General features: G+C 39.6%; 1 protein-coding gene across 2 annotated transcripts in view; it reads right to left on the reverse strand.

Annotated features, from left to right (window-relative positions):
- LOC130165508 (interleukin-1 receptor accessory protein-like 1) overlaps positions 1 to 2,447 on the reverse strand; it is a 225,910-nt gene extending 223,463 nt beyond the window's left edge. For both annotated transcript variants that reach the window (XM_056370836.1, XM_056370835.1), the window contains exon 1: positions 1,872 to 2,447. The gene's annotated coding sequence lies outside the window, so the exon portion shown is untranslated. The remainder of the gene's footprint in view (positions 1 to 1,871) is intronic.
- Positions 2,448 to 13,504: the final 11,057 nt, after the last annotated feature.

Consider the following 13,504-nt stretch of genomic DNA (forward strand, 5'->3'; position numbering starts at 1 on the left):
GATTAAATGTCAGTTATTAGAGGGTAAAGTGAAAGCTGATCATTTTGTATGGCTGACAATGACATTTCATGAAACATCACGATACTGTAACACCACAATTAACAAGCATTTCATTGTACTGAATACGTAATAGCAACTCCATGACACTGTTGTAAAACTGGAAACTTGTGTGGAAATTCAAGCACTGAGTTTTCTAATAAATTGACGCATTCAAATGTGCTGTCAGTGTTAAAATGCTTTTTAACCCTGATGAAGTATTGAAAATGATACTTGAAATAAACCCGCCAGTGAAACAACAACTTCATTGGTGCATTAACATGCTCTCTTTAAAGCTACACTTAATTCATCAGAGAGCAGAGGAGGAATTCAATGCCGCTGGGTAAACTTGACCAGCATAAAAAATGTGCCAATGCTGGATGACATAATCTCTGTCTAAATCAATTTCTGTGTGAGAGCACTCGACTCAGCTCAATATGTAGCTGCAGGGCTTCCGTTAAGTGGCCACTGCCACTTACCTATTAATTCATGTGCTGTGTTGCTCCTGTGGCAAAGCTTAACCCCAGATGTTGGAGATGAATAAAGATAGTATTATAGTAACATCATAAACCGAGAAGAAACACCTAAAGCACAATGTGTCAAGAAGAAGCTGGAGTGGAAAGATTTAGTGCAGACCATGATGCAAGTCGATTTTGGAGCAGTTGAAATGGTGAGTAAATGTTACTGTTAACAAAATTATGAAATCATATGCGATTAATGAGGTGATGGTTGAGTGTGAAGCATACACTGCCTGTAAGCTTCTGGCTTAGAGGAGGGTTTGTAACAGATTTAAAAAATTGCATAACAAAAGTAGCATTTCTGCATCAGTTGTTGCTTGATAAGATGATGAGATGCAACTTACAACGCTACAGTACCTCCTGTAACTCTGATCTATAGTAGGAGAAGAGGGTTTATTTTTGATAAGCCAGCATCTGCTCCAACTTTACATCAGTATCACTTCCTGATTCCCAAATATGTCTAAGTGGCAAAGCCCAGTCTGGTCAGAGCCAGAGTGGAGCTCCAGCATCCATCTGGACAATCATAAGCCATCATCCATCCAAGCAGGGGAGAGAAACGGGAGAGGAAAGAGAGGAGAGGAAATACTAGCAAATAGGAGCGGCACAGAGAGAGCTGACTCGCCAAGCAATCACTCAGCAGAAATAATTTGAAATAACTAAGCCCGGGTTCTTCTGGCCTCCCTCCTCTGACACACACACGCTCGCACTTTGGGTGTGCGCGTAGAAAGCGATGCGCACATGTGCACAAATTCGCAAAACACCCACGGACACACGCACGCAAGCGCGCGCTCCTACAGGGGCACATACACAAACATACACATTTCACAAACACACATACTGCTGACGCACCAGGGCGAAATGCAAATGCGCACAGTGTTACACAATTAACGCCGAGAAAAAAAATAAGGTGTAAAATTAACAGCTCGTGTCCACTGACACTCTAACTGCCCTGCGTGGATAATTAGGTTTTACTGAAGAATACTTCAGCAGTCCACTTCCACTGTCGTACTGCAGCCGTGAACTGCTCCACTGAGGAGGCTCCGTCCGCAACTAAAGCAAAAAGAGCGTCTGGGATTCATGCGTAACTGAGGGAAAAACATGCTCGCTCCAAATGCGCATTTAAGTGCCGCATATAAGGAGATCATGAATCCGTTTGTTAAAGCCGGTTGATAAGCAGGCGATGCAAATCTGTGAATATATGCATTGTCCGTGTCATCCAAATTAATCGACAAACTGGTTTAAACATGTCCACACAAGGCAGCATATGCATCTGAGCAACTTTGGGAACCTTAAGATGAAAAAATAAATTGAACTTACCCTCAAGCAGTTTCCCAATGATAGCGTACACTCTGCTGTCAGTTCTGATAGCCCCACACCATCACGGTGTATCAGAATCTGTTTTGGTCTACAGAGTAAAGCAGTAACGTTTTAAAAACAAGGAATCCCAGTTGTGAGATAGTCCACTTCTCCAAAAACGCAGCGTCTATCCCAAAATTACATATTGCCAGCCTTGACTGGCACAAATCAGATCACAAAAAAACACCTGCCGCCGGTCACTTTCAAACAGCAGGAGAGACGAAAATGCAGAAAATCATGTCAGTGATTAGGGGAACGGTCGACACAATCAATGGAGGGCAATATCAGAGGAAGCAATTAGTCTGATTATCCTATTAAATCAGTTGCTCAGCCGCTCACAACCACACAGCCCCGGCAGGTGAGCACCGCTTTAAGCAGGACTACACGAGCGCAAATTTCCAAAGTGATGTGCAGAAAAAGATACATCGGATGCTCTCTCTCTCTCTCTCTCTCTCTCCCTCAGAGTGCCGCTGTGTCAACGAGAAGCGTCAAGTTAGCATAAGTTTATCATGATAGCACACGACAGGGTGGTATTTGCCATCAAAATAAAAGCACACACGAGTAGGGAGTACGCAACATCAGCCGTTTAGATGTTCATCATAAGACTTAATTTGAAAAGGCTATCTTTCTTGGCGAGTCTGTTCATTCCTCAGCACGTTCCATTTGAACACATTCCTTGGTTACTCTTTGGTATTCGGGGCTGTTCTCAACACAAACATGCATTTTCCCGTACGGCTTTTATTTTGAAGAATACACCGGAGGCGTTGTTTCCTTATTCTATCAGACCTGACGGTGCCACCACTATGAACGCTCCCAATCAGACCTGCGTTCCTCTGGGGTCTTCATCCTCTGCATGGCGCACTGGCTGAAACCTTCCCGACAGGCGCCCTTGAGGAAACTCATCCTCATTATGCACCTGTTTCCAGAGATAAATTCGCAATGTGGGAATTATTTTTAGTGGCTTATATAGTCCTGAATGGAGCACATGGGCCGACAGGCAATGCAGTGCAGCTTCAGTTTGAGGATAGATGCACTGCCGCCCAATGGAAATAGCAGAATAGGTCTGAAATGCACTGTAAAAAAATTCTCTCCTTAACAAGTCACTTGAGTCTAAGCATGTTATTATTGCATAAAAGAAGTCAATATATAGCAACCGACTCAGATTTCAAAGAGAAGCTACAATAGGCCACATAGGACATGCAGAAATGTATGTAGATTTTTCTTTACTGTGATCATAAAAATATGAAGATTACAAATTTCTTAATTTAATGAGACAATAAAAAGTCATTAGTCCACAACCTTCAATTTAGGCTACAGTATAATTGTGTGTGAAAGAGTGTGCAGCGGCTTTCTTGCAAAGTCATTGTGTGATCATGAGGAATCAAAGCTTGTTATGAGCAGACTACTAAATAGTTAATAATTAATAATCATAGAACATAATAATTACATGTATGCCTCTTTGGCATTATAGAGTTGTCAGTTGAGCTAATTCTTCCTTGTATCAACATACTTATATTTGTGGAAAGACAAGAAATTAATTCAACCAGTTAGCAAATTCTGATGGATGTAAAGACTAATATGAGAAAAGATTAAGTGTTGTAACTGTGCAGAAAAAAATCATTTTAAACAGTCAGTAGTTACAGAATTCCACAGTGTGGAATAATCTGAAAAAGAGGGCAGGCCAACAAAACCCCTTTTCCTTATTCCCAGGACCAGACCTTCATCTGTAACAGAAAATGGTCCAAATGCTCTGGTCCATTACCACCAAATTAGATATTTTTTCCCTGTCTACTTCTGGTAGGTTTATGAAGACAACCTTGTTTTCATTACATTGATAAAACAGAAAAGCACAGATGCTTCAACTGCACTCACAAACAGGTCTCTTTTGAGAAATGTATAAAATAGGCCTTTCAATGGGCTGAGTTTACATTATATGAAGTATATCCACATCTGACTCCATATTCATTCCACTGTATCAATATTAATCATAATCTTTTTTTCTGTTCAATATTAACTACACACTAAGATGAATGTGACAAGTCAACTGAAAAGCCTGAAAGGATTTCAATCTGTGCAGTTCAGGTGTTACCAGTATTTATGAGTAACTGAGGACTCAGATCCAACAGGCTAGAGACAAACCCTGAATCACTAAAGATGATGAATGGACAGTAAGGCTGGTTTGCTTTCTTCCAGAACTGCAAAGGTGTGATACAGATTACGGACTTGTAGGTAAGTGGGCCTTGCTGTCGGCCAGTCAGGCCGTCAAAAAGGGACTCGTTTGATTTCCCCCTCACTGGGCTACCCCTGTCAAGACTTTGGCCTCTGGCACTGCGTTTCTGTGAGGCGAATTTCGATGAGGGGAGGGCTTTGAGGAGGAGAATAACCACCCTCCTTGGACTGAAAATGTGCACTTGTGAGCTTTCTTTGTCATGTACTGACCCTGATGTGAATAGAGGTTCCTTAATGAGCAAAGAAGTGGACAAACACGGCATTGATTCCCCCCCTCTATCTGAGGATGTCGTCTGCAAATGGCCTCAACTCAAACTAGTTACTGTGCAACTTTGAGGACAACTGTCTAAGCAGGGCTGATTGTTTGCTACAATTTTTCTGCTGGTTTGAGGGATTGGGTGAAAGCCTAAAAGAGCAGTGGTGTGGTGTTAGAATAAATCCATTCATGTGATGTAACATTCAAAATTCATCGACATCTCATGATCTCATGTAAAAATTCAGAAACTCCTGGTAGGTTTCAGGTAGGATTATTTAGTTATGTTCCAATATAGGCTTTTGTAAATCAAATCCAGTCTTTAAACTTAAAAACATCATCACCAAGCTCAAAACAAGGCTGTTTTCTAATGTTCTCAAACCTGACAATTTAGGAATACATTTCCACTTGACATCAACAGTATGACGCTCTCTACTGTTCCAATTAAAAATGACACATCCTCTGATGTACTGGGTTGAAAACATGTCATTAGTGCTTACAAAAAACAATTAACTACATAAAAGTGAAACTCAGTTTATGAAACTTGTATTAAAAACAGGATCATAAACTGTTGTGAAACATTGAAATTTTCATTTGAACCATTAATCTGAGATTAAGTTTGTCTTGTTAGTGTGGAGAAGTAGCTCTTTTGGAATGAATCTCCATGAATTTATGGTAAAAACAATATCTGCTTAACTTTTATTAAGTAAAACCTTTGGAAAAAAAACTGCACAACAGTATCTGCAACAACAAAAAAGTAGAGAATCTCAGTTAGATCTTGAAGTAGAATAAGTTGAAAGGACAAAGTGAAGCTGGTATTTATGTAAATGTGTAGCGTGTGAAGTTGTTCTCCCTGAAGTGGTGGAAAGATGATGAGATGAGGAGAAATGTTTTTAAAGCATCTTATTTAATGACTCAAATGAATACTAAACCAAACGATGGGCTTTTAAAAACATCTGCAGGACTGAAATAATGTTTGATCACATGTGACTATACCTTACAAAAGGTATTAGTGATGCAACCCTGCTCAAGAAATCACAGACTAAGCTCTATACTTGCTAACAGGAGGAGCAGAGAATAAACAGTGCTAAAATACTGATAATTAACAGTTTATAGGACCAAAACACACCTGTATAAGATGATTCATTCATAAAATAAATATGACAATCCTCAGTTCCAATTGGCTGCAACATAGTCAAAGCTATTTTTAAACACCAATTTAATATATACCTGTGACCAAGATTAAAAGCTCATCTATGCTCTACAGTTAAGGTGGCTTGTCACTGACAAACGTGAGTCATCTTATCATCACATTGTCATAGTGGAGTCGGATACCTCATTAGAGATGCTTCAAAACATCAAGTGAAAAGGTCATCTGGCTCACAGGGATTACATTCCCACTGTTTCCCTTCCTTCTGCTATTCTTTCCTCATTCTTGTGGATTTCTTGTCACCGAGTGACAGATGTCGTTGCTGTCATAAATTCCTGATATCTCAGAGTTAGAATTACAACTGACTGACAGGAACGGATTTTCTGACCTGGCTACTCACAATGACATTCTGAACAATATGACCTTAACACATCACATGTCCAAAATCATTCCCTCATTTCTTATAACACACATAAACATATAGTTTACTCTCAAGTGAGCAGTAAATTTCAGTCACTCATGAATCATTATTTCACATCAGTACAATGTTGCAGGATCAGTCAAACCTCAGTGTTGTATAATTTTTAGCACAAAGTACTGTACATGATTATCATAGCCAAGAGAATTCATGGTAACGATACTGCAGCACCTATAGAAAATTTGAATTTGAAATATATTATGAATTTATTTTAAAGTGAGAATCCGGACACTTAAATAAAAGGAGGTAAAGTAAATACACTGCACTGGGTTGCATACAGAGAGTGCATGAGAGACATTATGCATAATAATGGTTCTTCCTGCAGATTGTTTCAGACTTTAGAAAATTTGTAGTCTAAAAGAAAGTTTCTTATAATTAAACTTTCAAAAGAGCACTGGTAGACTTATAATCTGGGCCCAGCTTGGCAGATCTTCTTTAAGAAACAAACAAACCCAACACCTTTCCTGCTTTTACAGGACAAAGATGTGGCAAAAAGTGTGACAAGGTCTTCCTGGTTGTTGGAAACGAACCAATATTTGCAAATATTTTGTGTGAGTAATCCTTGAGTCATTGGTATTGATGAAGAATTCTAGTGTAATTATTAGTGTAATTAAAACATTTCTCTTCTATTTAACTTTTTATGATTATTTCAAATGTAATCATTTTCTTTTTGGTTAAACGAAATGATGAGGAAAAAGCCAGTGCAGCAAACTGTACAAGGCAGAGCCATATGTCGCTGCCCTGCTTCCTCTGCTGAATATCTCAACCTCATTTGCACTGGGAGTGATAATCAGACATCACTTTGTGAGATGGACTGTTTTCAGAGAAGGCTACAGATTTAATTGGGGTAATGAGGTCACTGGAGGAAGCCTTGAAGCCCTTCTCCAATTACTGCCTACCAAACACAGAGTACCAAACAGCACAGAGCAAAACACATTTCAACATGACAAAGTTATTACAGTGTACCACACAGATTAACAAAGCGTGACCCTTCCCATTAAACCAATAATACATGTTTTAATTTGTTCCTGTGCGTGAATAATGATACTGAATACAGTGTGAACAAAAAAGGTGGTCATTTTCATGACACCTTTTACAGAGGACGAGCTTAACTTGAAAGATTGCATTGCCATGATCTTCTAATTACAGCTTGTATGATTCATAGCAAAAACGTTTTAAGTGAATAATTTCTGACAATAAGAGGACACAGTGTCTCTTGCAGAGCTGTGTGTGTGTGTGTGTGTGTGTGTGTGTGTGTGTGTGTGTGTGTGTGTGTGTTTTCGGGGTGATGTCATCAAGCAGTTGATGCATAATTCACCGTTCATCTCCAATTCAGTTCAGCTCCCCAGAGGAGATTTAATGGGATATAACTTAATGTAAGTTTGAATGTGATAAACACAGAATCCACAGTGCTCCCGCTGAGGTACATATTTTGGACATTTATGGTGAATCGTAGCACATTCTAAAATGTTGAAAGAGATGCCATATCAGAGGTGTCCAAGACCAGTAAGCAAATATGAGTAAGTGATTTTTATCAGTCTACAGAGGCTTCTTGGATGTGACAGCAGTCTAGTTCACTCCCAGCTTGTTGCACACGGATCACTTTGAAGTATTGTTGAGGCACCAAGTGGCCGGCATATTCTGTCTCTATATTATGTCTGTTTCAGCATGTGTGGGAAAGCAACACATCGGGTGTTGCAAAGTCACAATGAACCCCTGCTGCACCGAACAAAGGGGGATGAGACAGTTTGTGCATGATGGAGGTTGATTTGTCCGACATAGAAATCTCTGTGTCATGTCAGCTGTGGGAGTCCATTTATTTTATACGACATGATACATCTGACTGGGGAGTGAAGCATTTATATGAACATTTTTGTTTTGTTCAGGCTTTTGGGGAGCTTGCTGACTATGTTGGTTTGATTTGCCTCTGTTATGCTGAGCTGTGTTAGCAAACACCTTAAAAATAGTGATAAAGACACACATTCATTGGTCTACAACCAAATCCCACCTGGCCTTTTTCTTCCTCTCTAACAGTGTTCTTTCCAGCGTTATGTAAGTAAGAAAAGGTCACTGAACTGACTACCTGCTTTCCTAAAATAAATACTTGCATGCTCTGGCAGAGGTAAGTCTGGCAGATATTTTTATAGCCCTCCTGGCCTACATCTGACAGCTCAAATGGTAATTCTTGTCAGGGAGCCACTATTTACTCTAAATGCGTTTTTACTTTTGTGCTTCGAGGAAATTTGGGGTGAAATGCCCTTGACTCGAACTGCACCACATAACCACACCTGAAAATGCAAATCTCTGTAGAGTAAACTGCAGCAAGGTTCATAAGGAGGGAAAATATAACCCAGGCCAAAAACAGAAAAGCAATTTTACGGGTATAAAGCAACGAAATGATGATAGCACTTACTCATGCATGCAAAGTCTAGCACAACAAAATGTACCGATGACAAATTTAGTGCTCATACTCTCCTTTTCTTACACTTTCTTCATGGGTATGGAGTTCTATACTTTTCCAAACTTACAGAAACTTGAATCCAATCTTGTTTTACTCCAAATTACTGAAGATGTACCCAAGATTCCAATGTGACTTTTGTTTACGAGCTGAGGTACTTTTCAATTGGGCTGCATTAACATAATGATACTACTTATAAGTTAAATAAGTAATCTGCATCACGGTTCACACTAAAGAAAACAAACTGTAGCATTGGCAGACTCCCACTTGGCCCCCAAACACTATCCGTATCCCACCCACCTCAAAACCAGTCTCTGCGTGGCGGCATGAAAGGTCTACGAGCTGTTGAAAAAAAGCTGCTGTGCTTAGCTGGGAAGTGATGAAAACATTTTCTCTGACTGCGGGTGTTTGAAGCTCTCTCGACAGCTTTTTACTTTCTACAGAAGTGTACAAGCTTCAGAGTAAAGGGATGGAGTAAAGAGTGCAAGTAGGATGAGCGACCTTGCTAACCTAAGAAAAGACTTTGAGGGAAAAACTAAATGACTCGCCGTTGTGTCAGCCACATTAGCCATGTTAAACGACGGTCCTCAGCTGTATAACCTACCTATACCTTAACGATGGGTTTTTAGTCACATATGAAGTGAAACCCAATTAAAGTGTTGGATGTCAATTTTTTGCAGATATGTTTGATATAATTCAATAACAATAGCAACAATAATAATTGTATTTCACAGATACATTCAAAATAAATTTTGTGTCAGATATGTTAAATAAAATAGTCCAAGCTTTGTACAGTCCCTCCAAAACAGATTTTGCTCATGCAAAGAGGTTGCATATAAATTAAATTCACAGAATTTTCCAGCCCTCTAATCATATTTTGATGATGCAGCTCAAGAAGAAAATTAGGCCCTGCATATATATCCACTAGGGAGGGAGAAATGAGTAGCATATCTGAGGCAAGTGGAGATATGTGCTTAACATCCTTATTCAGAGACTATGTGCAGCTTGACGTGATGTTTAATCCAGCACAGATATAGCTCAGACTGAAGCCCAAATTTCTGTGCCGTCTGTGAATGCATTCTCTTTGGACTTCATATCTCTTTAAAATCAAAGTATGTTAAGTGTATATGAGACAGGAAGCACATTTACCACACTCCCTAATGAAAAAGCATCTAAAAAGTTAAAAATTATTTTACAAATTAGAACATTATTTCATATTCTGTTGTTTATACTGTGTATTATTCTATGGTTAATGAATGAAGACAGATGACTAAATGTACTCCATTTCATGTAGGTGCCGTTGTGGCAGGGCCATGCTATTGTGCATACTGGATCACAAGCACTCTGCTAACAATAGATTGTTTGACCAGTTTTATTTTCAAAGCTTAAAGCTTGTACTTTGGAAAAATATTCTTCTGTAAAATCAATGTAATACATACATAATATAATATAATTCTCATTTAGAGGCTTAGCTACCTTGCCTGAACAGTCTGACCTGCTATGATTTGGTGCTGCTAATTACGCTTATTGTAAGAGAAAGACGTTTTTTATGGGATTTTAGTATGTAAAATTAGTATTTTATATAGTTTGTTAAATAGCATAAATTAATATATACTGTAGCTCTCTAGATAAAGCAGAAAGTTAATCCAGTGTATGTTTTCTTTAAACAAACAAACAAAAAAATATTGAATAATCTTTTTCGCTTTCCTTTTTTCTTTACACCCCTTTCAGTTTTTGTTGTGCAGTGCCACTTCTACCATGTGGACTGCATTTGAAATTGGGGCTTATAATCAAATCTACATGGTCTGTATTGAAATGCAGGATATGTGAAATCTGGACAGTTGAGCAAAAACAAAGATGCACTGGAGCTTTAAATCATGTCATGTTATTTTGATCAACATCACTGTGACTTATTTTGAGAATTTTCTAGAAACAAGATAAAGCGTTTCAGAAACAAGAACAAGAAATCAACAATTACGACTGAATGAGGCTAAATGAACTTGATGAAGGACACGTCATACATTATTGCTTCTGTTATATGGGTCACAATCTTCAAAGCCAATTGTTTCTGGCATTTGTGTGTTCAGTGGAATGTGAATGCACCAGGTCTGATCCTGCCACAATGTCCTGCATGTTCCCCTGAAATGTTGTTTAGAGGGTAATTGAGTGATGTGAATAATAAGTAATTCCCGGTGAGCTCTGTTTGGCTTTGTAGTGGTAACCAGGCGCTCCATCCTTGCACTTTGATTTATGAATGATGCATCAAGAAGTCCAATCAATATATTCAGTACGCTGAAACAAAAAGGCCCCCTGCCTTTATATGGACATCACGCTTCGCTTAATTAATGGAAATAGACCCAGGTGGTCCACGTGTACTTGATGTCAAACCTTAGATCATGTTTGAAATGTGCTCCTCAAGATGAAACAAGAAATATTCATTAATACTGACGAGGAAGGAATGGGCTGCAAGAGGAGTGCTGAATGTGGAACTGAGTCAATTTTGGGGCACGATAGATGGGCAATGTTCCCAGTGACAAACAACAAAAGCCCTCCTGGTACAGGATTAGAATAATGTGGGCATCCCATGTAACTAATAAATGACCATTCAACTGCTGTTTCCTAAAACACATCATGCATCCCACACAGCTGGCAGGAGAGCTTGATCTTAGCACATCGTTTGCTGCTGCTCAGTGGGACTCAATATGGAGGAGTGCCATGCTCTCATCCGAGTGTGTGAAGTACGGGATTATCCAATTTAAGATATTATGCAGGGCATATATCACCCCGGTGAGACTGTCAAAGATGAGTAAGAGCCACTGGTTTGTGTTGGCATAAGTGCAAGGAGGCTGGTACATTACTCCATCTATTTTGGGAATACCTTGCTGTAAAATTCTTCTGCTGTGAAATGGTATCCTTTCCATTAGAGATTTTTTTCCTACTGTAACTATTCAGAGCCAAAAACCTCATAACACTGTAAATAAATGCTGTTAACCAGCTGTGGATGCTGGACTATTCTTAGTGACTCTTTTCAAGTGGAAGGAGGAAAGGTAAGCTGATTTCTCCAAAAGACATTTGACTGAAGGACTATCCTATCTGGACTTGATTAACACAGAGTGCGCAGCCAGCCAGCTGACAGAGTTTGATAATGGACTTACTGAGATTGTGAGGAAAGCCCTGAATTGTTTGGCTTTAATCATCTTTGATTTACTAATGATCCTATAAAGGATAATCACTTTAAACTAGTCAGAGTTCCTCACTTGCCTCTTTGTCAGCGGGTAACTTGTGGTTCTTTGAAGAACATGGACATAGCATCAGTGATGTCACATCATATTTTGATGCCTCTTTTGAAGCAAGAGTAGAAAGTAATGTAAATTAATTCCACAAAAAGCCACATTCAAATTTGTGAAAAAAGACACGTTACCTTTGTATGTGAAGAGGGAAAATGGGGATTTTCTATTGACTTGTGTACAGTTGTTTTTGAACTACTATGTAACAACCACTAAAGCAGCTGCATCCTTTGGCACTTCCACAGTCACTTTAGCACTCAGCCTTCATGTCACCAAAGAGCAGGCACCACCATTTATTTAACACTTAGTCAGAAAGCCTTCCTATACTCAACCAACAATGAGTAAACCCACAACGTGTGCCTTGTCTCCATTAATTATAGCTTATGCAATGTAGCACATCATATTCTAAAATTATTCTGCAAGGTTGAGCACAAAACACTCCTCTCTGAACTACAGGGCCATGTTTTTGTGCTTTCTTTAATGCGGTCTCGGTTCATTTGGACTTCAAGCTCATACATTTCTAATGTGAGCTTTTTATGGTGCTTGCAACATCAGCCTAAAACAGAATGCATCTACGCTACCAATTACTTCAGAAAACTTCTGCAAACTAGTGATGTGTAGTCTGAAGTCACTCAAGAGTCAAATGTTGTCTTTGCAACTGGATTTGAGGGAAAACTGTAAATCTTGAGTGCCATTATTTGAAGTCACATTTGGTCAAAACTCAAGCTATTTGAGGTAAGCGCCTCTGAAAGGAAGTGGAATACTTTCCTACACAACACTATTGTTTCAACCAGCTGCCCTTGAAATACACGGATCGAGCCTTCAATGGGAGAACAAAGCTTTTTACCACAATTCCCAGGGCTATGATTACGGATAAGACTTCCCTCAGGCAATTCTGAGTGAAGGGCAGATGAGGAACAGAAGCCTAGCATGTGGTCTAACTATGGGCCAACTAATTGGCTACAAAGCCAGATTCAAAAGGATGATTTCTTTGTATACATATGGTAAGCCACATTCATACACAAATAGAAAGATTGACAGATAGAGTCTGCAGAGCATGTGCCTATTCTCCATATCGAGAACGACTCTATTCATCACTTTGTGGCAGCTCTTGGCAGAAAATGGCGATCAGTCTCTGATGGCATATAACACAGCTTTGGAGAGCCATCACGCTAAAGGCCAGGTTTGTTTGAAGTTCGCTTTGCGATGCATCAGTGGCGATGACCTAGATTTCCTATCTCTCGCTCCTCCAAGAGTGCAGAGAGAGACAGCCTCGTTTCAGCCCTTTCCATCCTCTAACTATGTCAGCTTGCCTGTAAACATTTGGCATAGTCACATCACTGCGTCTCCCCATTTCCCTGCATACGGCTCCGTTTTCCTGTTGTCAACTCTTGATTCCCCACGCATTTGTCCCCTAGAATGGAGGTGGATGGTCAAGCAGCTGAGTTTTTCCAAAGCTAAATGGAACTGAGATACAGTGTAGAGAACGACAGAAAACAAACACTAAAGTAAATGCATAAATTAAACTGCAAGTTTGAGGACACATCATCTCTTTTTTCTTGGCTAAGCTTCCTGCAGGGATAGACCATGCAAGTTCTGACCCATGAAACACAACACAGGTTAAACCCCAGGTGCTCCCTGCGCTCAGAAACATGGCTTGTCTGCTTGACTGTCTGCATATCTTCCGATTCGTCTTCCTACTCTTCCATCCATCTGCTTTCTTGGTGTGTCCGACTCAC

The sequence above is a fragment of the Seriola aureovittata genome, chromosome 24 (genome assembly GCF_021018895.1).
Source record: "Seriola aureovittata isolate HTS-2021-v1 ecotype China chromosome 24, ASM2101889v1, whole genome shotgun sequence".
Taxonomy (NCBI): Eukaryota; Metazoa; Chordata; class Actinopteri; order Carangiformes; family Carangidae; genus Seriola; species Seriola aureovittata.